We start from the raw sequence: 11,464 nt of genomic DNA on the forward strand, positions 1-11,464 counted from the left end.
GTGCTGGGCCTGCACTCTGGATCTATTCAGGATCCCGCGGCCTCGGTCATCTCACTCACTCGCAGTACCTGTGCTCCAGGTCTATTCAGGATCCGGAGGGTCCCAGGTCATCTCACTCTGCCGGACCTGCGCTCTGGGTCTGTTCAGGATCCCGCAGCCCGGGTCGTCTCTCTCACTTGCCGGGCCTGTTCTGTTGATTTTCTCTTGATTCTATTTCAATTTCTTTATTTCTGCTCCAATTTTTATGTATTTTCTTCTCCTACTTTGTACATAATTTCCACTTCTTTTTCTAGTTTTGTAACATAGAAGCTTATCTGTTGATTTTAAATGTTTGTTCTATTAAAATATATGCTTTTTTTTTTTTTAAAGGGTGTGAGGAGATAACTCAGGGGCATAAATGCCTGCCTGGCGAGTGCAAGGTCCTGAGTTTGATCACTGGTACCAAAACAAAAATAAAAACAAAAACAATTTATTTTAGGGCCAGGGAGATGGCTCAGTAGAATAAGCGCTTGTCTGGCAAGCACAAGGACCTGAGTTCAATCCCCAGTTCCACCAAAGAAAGAAAGAAAAAGAAAGAAGGAAAAAAAAGAAAGAAAGAAAGAAAGAAAGAAAGAAAGAAGAAAGAAAGAAAGAAAGAAAGAAAGAAAGAAAGAAAGTTATTTTAAAGAGTAAAAAAAAAAACAGAGACAGAAACAAAACAGCATACAACAGCACATATGGTACAGAATTTTAAAACAAGAATAGAAAATAAACAATGGTTATTATATTACATGTTGTTATTGTCAAATCTGTGGCTCAGATTACCAAATATGGGTATGCAAGACTGGTCATGTAATTAAACACTAACTCTTCCTTTCAATAAGCCTTCATTTTTTTCTTGTCCTTTTTATTTTTTAGTTTATTTTAAAGAGAGTATAATAATAATTGATAAGACCTGAGAAATAGTACACATTTAGAAGAACCAGATGAGAGGCATTTAACCATGGTTTTTATTACACAGTGCTGTCATCAGTATAGTTGTTCAAATTGCATATATTAGCATATAGTTAGCCAAAGTGAAAATTTTAAACATTAAATGCTACTTTCAAAAAAATGATGGAAATTAGTAATATAATCATCTAAATGGAAAGAAACTGAACATAAGGAATGAACAATGAAGATGAGGGAAAGGAGAAAAGATAGGGAAAAAAGGAAGGGGATAAAATACGCTTTTCTTCAATTGGATACGTATGTATGTATGTATATATGTATGCATTTAGTACAGGATCTACAGGGTCTCACTATGCAGCTCAGACTCCTAGTGATTCTCCTGTTTTCAGCTTCCCAAGTTCTGGGATTACAGGCTCGCGCCACCACACCCAGTCTCAGTTGCCCTCTCAGCTCGCGCCGGGGACTGGGCTGACACGGCACCCCGTGAAAATATGCTTTTGATGCTATGAATTTCCCTCTAAATGTTGCTTTGGATGCACACCACAATTTTATTGTCATTTAGCTTAAAATATTTAAAAATTTCTCTTGAGAATTCTTCCTTGACCCATTTTTACTTAAAAGTGCTCTGCCCAATCCCAAATTATTTTGGGAGTTTTTCCACCTATATTTTTGTTATTGGTTTCTATTTAATTCCATTTTCGTCTGAAAACATTTTCTATTCGTTTAAATGTTTTTACATATCACTACAGCCCAGCTTGTGATATGTCCTTCTGAACACTCCTATGAGCTTGGCAAGAGTATGTATTCTATCGCTAGATGTTTTCTGTGGAAGCCAGTTAGAGCCAGTTAGTTGCCGATGGTGCCTTTGCCAACTTTCTGCCTGCTGAACCTATCCATTTCTGATGAGGGGTGTTGAAGTCTTCCGCTATGATAGTGGATCCATCTGTTGCTCCTTGTAATGAAATCACTTTTGCTTCACCGATTTTGACACTGTGTTGTTAGGTATGTGCACATTAAAATCTGTGATTTCTAGGGACCTGGGAGATAGCTCAGCTGCACAAGTGCCTATCTGGCAAGCACAAGGTCTTAAGTTTGATCCTTGGTACCAAAAAATTAAAAAAAAAAAAAAAACACTAAAATTTGTGATTTCTTCTAAGTAGCTTTTTAAATCTAAGCTTATGCTATATTGTACAGCTTTATATTTTGCTTTTTTCTCACTAAAATATGACTGTTTTCATATATATGGGCTCTTTTCACTCCACACATCCAATATTCCTTTATCAATCAGACCAATTTGTGATTATTCAAGTGCTTCTCTAGAGAAATGTCACTTGTGTGCATTGTAGGATGTGGGGCATGGTAGGGCATCGTATAGGGCATCGGGTAGAAAGTAGGTTGAGGGGCTCTTGGCAGCTGGCAACTATCATCCCCAAGAGCAATAGTGGAAGACCAAGTGCAAGGGACGCCAGCGGCTCAGGTCCATTCACTCACATCTATTTGCTCACTGCTCCCAACAAAATGTGGAAGGCTGTGTGTGGTGGGAAACCTTTATTCAAAGCCATCTCTGAGGAGATGGAAGGGACTCATGTTATCACAAATCACCATCTCCCTGTGTCCAGGTGTGCAAATGCCTTTTATAGTAATGAACAAAAGAAAAAAGAAAACATCTAGATAGTAGATAGGTCTGGGGCTTTGCTCCAGCCCTCCCATCCATCTTCTGCTCCATCCCTTCACTATGGAAGTGAAACTGGGCCCCCACAACCTGGGGTTAGCATCTACATATTCTGTTTATACATCAGGAGTGAGGAGAGGAGGGAGTAATAGTTTACTCCCTAGGCCCAAGAAAGTTTGGGAAAATCCCTTGTCTCTAAAGAAAAGAAAAAAAACTTAACTTTTAGAGTTCCATTTTGCCCTGCTGGTTATGGAAGGTTCTGTTGAGAATAGATGAGATAGATCAGTATAGTAGTTAATACATTGTGTCAACTTGAGAAGTTAAAAGCTTAACTAAAGCTCAGCAATTCCACACCCTAAGGCATGGAGGGCCCACCTAGGTATGGAGGCCCCACCCTAGAGTGAGTGACTCATCATTTAAAGGTTATAAAAGGGAATTGAGGAATTATGGAGAGTCCCATTTCCTCAGAAAAGCTCTAGTCTTCACAATAAGCTTGGATGTCCTCTCCTGGCTTCTAGCGCAGACTGTTTGTCCTCCAACTTGGATCCTTCAGCCTTCCAGTGTAGACTTATCAGCCTTCCATCACAGACCCATCAGCCTCCTGATACAGACTTGCATGGAACATTGTAGTGAGCAGTGTGCAGATGCCCTCTGCATGCTTCCTCATCAGACTCTGTGGCTGACTGTCATAAGCAAATCTTGTAGTTTCTTATACATTTGTACATCTTGTGTTATATCTATTCCTCTAGTAAAACCCTGACAGATACAGTCAGCATCAGCCTAGATAGGACCAGCAGTACTCCTTCAATCTGTTAGAACAGAGTTAGTACCAGGGTCCAAGGTGGAAGGAAGTTTGAGTGCTTTTTGAGACTGGATCCAAGTTTATGGACAATGGGAAATCCAAGTTTCAACTCACTCAGAATACACATCAGGATCAAGCCCATTCCTGAAGGCTAAGTATGTAGCAGGTCTGTGAGATGGTACGTGTCTCCAGTCTCATTCTGAAACTCAGGGCCTTCGCTTCTCTATGCCTGAATTTCCTCACTTGCTGCCCTTGAGTTGTGCCCTGAGCTGCTCAGCCACATAAATGCTTTTAGGTAACTGGCTTTGAGAACTACTTCAATTACTGCTCCACTGCTTTTCCTGCCATGGCCAGTAATTTCCTGTCCTTTGAAACACCTCTTAAACATCAAATCAGTCCTTTTTGAATGAACAAATAAATGTATGGTGGGAAATGAATAAAGAAGAAGTGAATCTATGTAGAAGAACTAACTTTTAAGGATCTGCTTGAAAGAGTTTGAAGTCAAGGTATTTTAGTGCTGATGCTTCTAGCAATCATCAATTTCACAGAAATCAATAGGAAAGAAGAGTTGCCACCCTTAGTGACACACAAGATAGAGACGAGGTTACTAGGGAGGTAATGGAAGGCCAAGAGCTAACCAGCCCTATTGTTTAAAGGGAAATGTAAACCCCAAAGACAGTTGAACCAGTTTCATTAATGTCCTTAATGATTAATTTTCTAGTTAATAATTGATATGTCATAACAGAGAACCTAAAAACTAAAATTGTCTCTCGAACAATTTTATTCTTCTCTATATCAGAATCTCAGTAATAGTTACCAGCCATTCCACACATATTTTTAATCTTCCGAAGTATTTAAATAAATCCAAATAAAATAAATTTAAATAAAATCATGAGAAATGAGGGAGGTCGAAGGGTATACCGGCTGGGGAGATAGCTCTGTGGCCTAAGTGCCTGCCTGGCAAGCACAAGGACGAGTTTAGGGGCCAGGGAGATGGCTTAGTAGAATAAGTGCTTCCCTGGCAAGCACAGGGGCCTGAGTTCAATCCTCAGTTCCGCAAAAAAAAAAAAAAAAAAAAAAAAAGGATGAGTTTGATCCCTGGTACCACTTGCCATGCTGGCCCTAGAACATCAGCCCCAAAAACAGGCATGATGATACACACCTGTAATCCCAGTGCTGCGAAGGCTGAGATGGGAGGATCCCAATGAGTCCAAACTGTATAACGAGATCCTATATCAAATAAAAGAAAAGAAAAGAAAAACTGCAAAGAGGGTATATCCCTGCCCAAAGCCTCTGGGTGCAGGTCTTCATTTAGGATTTCAGACTTTCAGAATCAGGTTGCCATCGAGCATTCACACCACACATAAATAGGGAGCTTAGTTCAGTGGGAGGAGGCTACAGATTTTCACTTTGTCATTTTCTCCTTGAATACAACAGAAAAATCCATTTAGCTGGTATTCTGGAACACTGCCAATTCTTCCTGCCCTGTCTGACTTTAAAATTAAATGAGAGATCATAAATAATAAAATAGTCAAAAAATACACTTGGGGAATCCTGTCAAATAGAACTACTGGCATCAGTGACTTCTGCATGGCCTCTGATATTTAGTCCAAACAATGAAAAGAAAGATCACAAGTCACAGTGTTGGTTCTGCTAAGTAGAACTAGGTGGGAAAAAATGGAGCCAAAAGCAGGCCCAGCAGAGCTTGGGTAGCCCTTGTCAGCTACCCATTGCCGCGTAATAAATTCTTCCATGCTATCTCATGATTTTGTGGTCAGGAGTTTAGGAGAGTTCACCATGCAATTTTTTCTGCCCTTTGTGCAACCAGTTGGTTTCATGTCCTGCCTCTGGGAAGACCCAGCACAGCCCTGCTCATGTATCTGAGCCTCCCTAAGCTCTGTACACCATGGCAACTTACAAGTAGTTGAACAACTCTTTTCTTCTTCTTCTTCTTCTTCTTCTTCTTCTTCTTCTTCTTCTTCTTCTTCTTCTTCTTCTTCTTCTTCTCTTCCTCCTCTACCTCTTCCTCCTCTTCTTCCTCCTTCTCCTTTTTTCTTCTCCTTCTTCTCCTTCTCCTTCTCCTCCTCCTCCATCTCTGCCTCTGTCTTCTCTTTCTCTTATCTCCTCCTTTTCTTCCTCTTTCTCCTCTTTCTCTTATTCCTCCTCCTCCAATTCCTCTTCTATTAGTATGTGATTGTATTATTTAATAATTGTATTCATTGTGGGTGTTTTAGTCAGACTTTACAATTAATAAGGGAAATAATTTAATATAGGACACATAATTTATGGGATTATTTTATGATATTCACCCAAAGAGTCAAATGCAAAAGAGTGTGGGAGATTTGTGCACACACTAAAGACCCATAGAATCCAACTGAGGGCCTGGATATCACAGTAATGTCCTGCAAGAGTCCATCTGAAGACCTAGAACCCATGACAGTGCCCCATAGGAATCCATCTGGAGGCATAGAGCTTACAACAATGCATCATGCAAGTCCGTTTCAAGGTTCTGTGTTGAGAAGGCCCAAAGGTCAGCAGTAGAATCTAGAAAGTCTGCACCAGTAGGATGAAAGATTTGTGCCAGCAGCCTGAAGAATCTGCATTAGAGTCAGGTAGCAACAGTCAGTATAAGGATCAGTTTCCCAGAAACGTACCACAGCCATCCCCAATGACAGCAAGGTCCCAAGCCCCTCTGATCATGAGAACAGCCAAGTTCCTATCAAGAAAACCAGTGCCACACATTTCTCCAGAAGAATCACTTTTCCAATTCTCCTTTTTATGTAGGTGGTAACAATCCTCAGGTGGGCCCTCCACACTCAGTACCACACTGATTCAGTTAGTTGAGTGTCACAAGTCGACCACCAGTTATCAGTCCACCATAGTGGGGAATTGGTGCACGCACATAACACATCTCCAATCTTTTTCCCCCTTCCCATGTACTCCTGTTTTTATTTTTTTTTTAATTTTTTTTTATTTTTTATTTATTTGAGAGAGAGAGAGAGAGAGAGAGAGAGAGAGAGAGAGAGAGAGACACAAGAGTGTGTGTGTGTGGCCAGCTCAGCCCACCAGGGGGCGGGGCTGGCTGGCATGTGGTGCTGGGGGATTGAACCGCGGTCCCTGATGCTTTGCCAAGCTTGTTCTAAGTAGGTGCCTTAGACCACTGAGCCATCTCTCCAGCCCCTGTACTCCTGTTTTTAAATTTTTTTTACTTTTTTTCCCTTGCCAACATCAGATTTATTTATTTACTTATTTATTTTGTATCATAAATGTAAATATACTTTTTATCAATGTATCATAAATGTAAATTAACATTTACATTTATACTTTTTATCAATGTATCATAAATGTAAATTAACATGCAGGAGAACAGAAAAAAATACATAAAACTCATATAATGATTATGCTAAATCAAGATAGCCTTTTATACAACATTGGCTATACTGTATTTCAAGACCTTTTCTCTCTCTCTTCCCTATTGTCTGTATTTTATTTTGTGTTTTATATATTTATATATTGTTTCTCATAAAAAGAAACCAGGTGATATACCATTGTGTACAAATAACACATTTTCTTCTTTCATCTGTTGATGGCTGCTTTCAAGATTTGGCTGTTCATGAATTGTGCTGCTACACACATAGGTCACTGTAATATGACTTTAACTCATAGGGAAGATACCTAGAAGGGAATGCTTGGAACAAATGGAACCTGTAGTTTTAGTTTTTTGAAGACTATTCATACTTATTTCCATAATGATTGTACCTCCCACCAACAAAAGTGTTTACTTCCCTGGTTCCGCCAAGAAAAAAAAAAAAAAAAAGATATCCTGAAAAGTATTTACTTTGTTGGTGGGAGTACTCTCCCACCAACAAAAGTGTTCCTCCTTTTCCCCATAGCCTCTTTAGCATTTGTTATTTGATTTCTTGAAGATAACCATTCTTTCTGGAATGAAATGGAATTTCAGCATTGTCTTCATTTGCATTTCTCAAATGGCCAACAATGTTGAATATCTCTTCATGTATTTAATGGCTATTTGCATTTCTTCATCTGAGAAGTGTCTATTCACTTCAGACATTCATTTTTTGATTGGATCTTTAAATTTGGAAGGTCTAAGTTTTTTTTAATTCATTATATATTCCAGCTATTGGTCTTTTTTCTGAGGAATAGCCAAAAAAATAAAATTCCCATTCTGTAAGTTGTTTCTTCACTCTGTTGATGATTTCCTTTGCTATGCAGCAGCTTTTTAATTTGCTAGAATCCCATTTGTTGATCCTTGGTATTATTCATTCTGTAGGGTACTATGCACAAAATCTTTGCCTAGGCCTGTGTATGCAAGAGTTTTGCCTATCTTGTCTTTAAGCAGATTAAATATGTCTGATATATTCAGATCTTTGGTTCACTTTTATTTTACATTAGTACATGGTGAGAGATATGGGTCTAGATTCAATCTTTGGCACGTCCATTGCCAGTTTTCTCAGCACCATTTGTTAAAGGGGATATCTTTCCTCCAGTGAAAGTATTTGGCCCCTTTGTCAAAGATAAGGTAGCTAAGTGTGTCTGGAGTTATTTATGTGCCCTCTATTCTATTCCGTTATCCAAAAAGGTTTTTTGCTGATATTTTGTTGTTTCTCTTTTTTCAAATATAGTATTTTTATCACTGTAGCTTTGTAATATCTGTCAGAATATTTTGGAGTACTAGTTTGGTGGTCATGAATTTCTCCAGGTGTTCTTTATCGTGAAAGTATATTATTTCTCCATCTATTTTGTAAGATAGTTTTGTAGGATATATCAATCTGGGTTTGAGATTGTTTTCTTTTAGAGCTTGAAATACTGCTTTCCAAGTTCTCCTTGACTGGAGAATTTGTACTGAGAAATCTGCTGTGATTCTGATAGGCTTTCCTTTATAAGTGATTTGTTTCTTTTCTCTATAAGTTTTTAATGTTTGTTCTTGTGTTGAATTTCTGGGATCTTGACTATTATATGCTATTATATGCTTTGTGGTAGATTTTTTTTATCATGGCTAATTGGAGCTCTATATGTATGTCAAATTATTTTTTCCTGCTTGGTAAAAAATAATTTTCTGCCACTACTTCTGTGAAGAGGTTCTTTATGTAGCTTATGCAATCTCCTACTTTTTTCATTGATTCCAATCAATCTTGTTATTCTTTTTTTAATCACCTAGCAGTTTTTGGATTGATATTTAAGAAATTTGTCTTCATTGCTCACTGTGATATTGGTTGCTACACCTGATATTCTGTCCTTACATTGACTCACTCTGTTGTGAACACTTTCGGTGAAATTTTTAATCTCCTGGATATGCAAATCTGATCTGTTTCATGGAATGTATTTCTTTTCTATCCTGGGCATTCATGGTTTCTATCATTTTCCTAACTTCCTCTAGCTTTTTTTTTTTTTAATCTGAATCTGTTCTAGAATTACTATGTCTTTCATTATGGTCAACATCTCTGTAGTTATCTCAGAAAGTATTTCTGATTTGATTTTTTTTCTAGAGCCTCATTCATCTGGTTTGTTACTTCACTGCTTTCATTCCAGAGATTCCAAGTGGGTGGCTTTCAAATTGTTCCGCTTCATTGATCCTGAGTTTGCTTTTGGTGAACTGAAAGTCCAGAGTTGCATTTTGCTTAGGTGTCTTCTCATTTTTTCTTTATTTTTTTAGGTTTAATTCCTAGTTTTGTGCTTTTAAATTGCTTATGGTGAGTAGCTTTATTGCTAGTATTTAGAGCCTTAAGAAATGACTACTTCTCAGAGATGTCTTTAGGTGTTGCAAGATCCTACCTCTTTAGTCTATTGGGGATGAGGAGTTGCTGCCTAGTTTGCCTGGCCCCTGGTTCCTTGGCACAGGCCTATAGTATTTTTTATATGACACTTAATCTTGGCAAGCCAAGAAGAACAAGGGATTAGAACAATTATGTCACCTTGGTTTAAGTAGTATAATAAACAATAATAATAGCATCCAACACAGCTTAGAAAATGATAAACAATTAGTGATAACTATTGATTTGCCACCTTTAACTATACGAACTATATTTGTGTTTAGATAACAAAATCTAAAATAATCCAGAAAATTGTATACAGTAAATAAACCCTTTGTGTGGTGCCATCAAGAAAGAAAATTTAAAAGGGTTACGGTGAAAACAGAAATAGCAGGAGAAATTAGAAGCAAGGCTGGAGGACAAAGGAAAATTATGCAAACTTTAGAAAACCAGTAAAGAAGAGAGAGGGAAGAAATATAAACAAAAATAGAGCACAGCAACAACAAAAAATCCCAGAAACAATACACATATAAAAATAAGATCAAGAAAAAAACAAAACAAAACCAAAAAAAGAATAAAGAGGAAAGTCCACTTCAAAGAATGTCTCCGTGTCGCGCGCGACCTCGCCAGCAAGGAAGACGCAACACACAGCTCTTCCTTCAGCGGTTTATTCAGGCCCCTTACAGCAAGCTTCTTCTCTCCAATCCCCCAGCCCTTGGCTAATATATACTCCCGAGCCCAATCCCAGTGCGCCACGTGGGGACCGCCCATGGGTCCAGCATATGCGGAAGCGAATCATGACAGCAGCCCTGGCCATATAAGGAGTTGTTGTGCACAGAGAGCGCTCACCCACGGGGGGTGGAAGGCGGAAACCAGCGCCATCTTGTAGGCGCGGTCCTTCGCAGCTCTCCACATCTCTGCTGCCATTGCTAGACAAAGTGAGCAGAGTCAGATCCATATTGGTTACTCCCAGTAAGTCAGTTGTAGATTTATGATGGGGCAGTGGATAATCCCAGCAAGCCTGTACCTTTAATTCCACAGAAGTTTAGGATTATTTCTGGCTGTGAAACTAGAACCTGATTGTTCAGCCTGCAACACTCCATGTGCCTCCTGCCAGCTTGAGCTCATCTCCATGCCAGCTACCATTGATTTCTAGTTTCCTTGTGCTATGATGTAAAAGTATGCATGGGATAATTTTAGTTGTTTTCATTTAGTTAAGCATGCTTTATGCAATAGTATGTAATTTACTTGTGAGAAAATCCCATGTGCTGCTGAATAGAATGTGCAGGGGGTGGGGCAGAGGAGATGGTTCATTAGAATAATAGGTTGCTTGACAAGTACAAGGGCCTGAGTTTAATCCCTGGTTCCACAAAAAAAAAAAAAAAAAGAATGTGTAGGGGGCCTGTCAGTTAGCTCAGTTGTTTGAGCGCCTGCTTATGCAAACACAGTCAGGTGCAGAATACCGCAGTTCAATCCCCAGCTCCTCATGCCTTACCAGACCCGCCCTTAAGGCAGCCTGAGCCAGCCAAAAAAAAAAAAAAAAAAGAATGTGTATTCTGTTGTTAGATGGAAGATATCGTAGATGTCCATATAGCTCATTTCTTTGAAGGTTTGTTTAACTCTGAGTTTTTGTTTAGTTGATTTGTCAATTTGTAATAGTGTGATATCAAGGTCCCCCATTACAATTATATTGGTGCTTGTATAAAATTTTTATGTCTATTAGTGTTTATTTTATGAAGTTGGGCATGCTGGTATTTGGTGCATAGTTGTTCATAATTGCTATTTCTGCCTATTTAATTGTTTCCTAAGCCAATAAATAGTGACCTTGTTCAAATCTTTTGATCAATTTTGGCTTGAAATTCACCTTACCTGAAATTAGGATACCTACTCCTGCTTTTTTCCAGGTTTCCATTGCATGGAATATTATTTTATATCCTTTGATTTGGAATCTATTGAGTTTCTTTTTTAATTAAATATGCTTCTTGTATACTGCATATAGTTGGGTTTTGTTTCTTAATCTATTTTGCCAAGGGCTGGCCAAATAGCTCAGTGGATTAAAGCACCTGCAAGCAGGAGCAGGGGCAAGGGGTTCAATCCCCATGCCTGTCGTGCTGACCCCACCAACAGGGCGCCTTGAGATGGCAATTGAGACTGGACGTGGTGGCGCACACCTATAATCCCAGCTCTTGGAGGCTATAAACAGGCAGATCATTATGTATCCAATCTAATAGCAAGACCCTGAACACCCTGTAGACCCTTCCCTAAAATTAAAAAAAAAAAAAAAATTTA

This window comes from Octodon degus, unplaced genomic scaffold (assembly GCF_000260255.1).
Source record: "Octodon degus isolate 3935 unplaced genomic scaffold, OctDeg1.0 scaffold00053, whole genome shotgun sequence".
In the NCBI taxonomy this organism is placed as follows: domain Eukaryota; kingdom Metazoa; phylum Chordata; class Mammalia; order Rodentia; family Octodontidae; genus Octodon; species Octodon degus.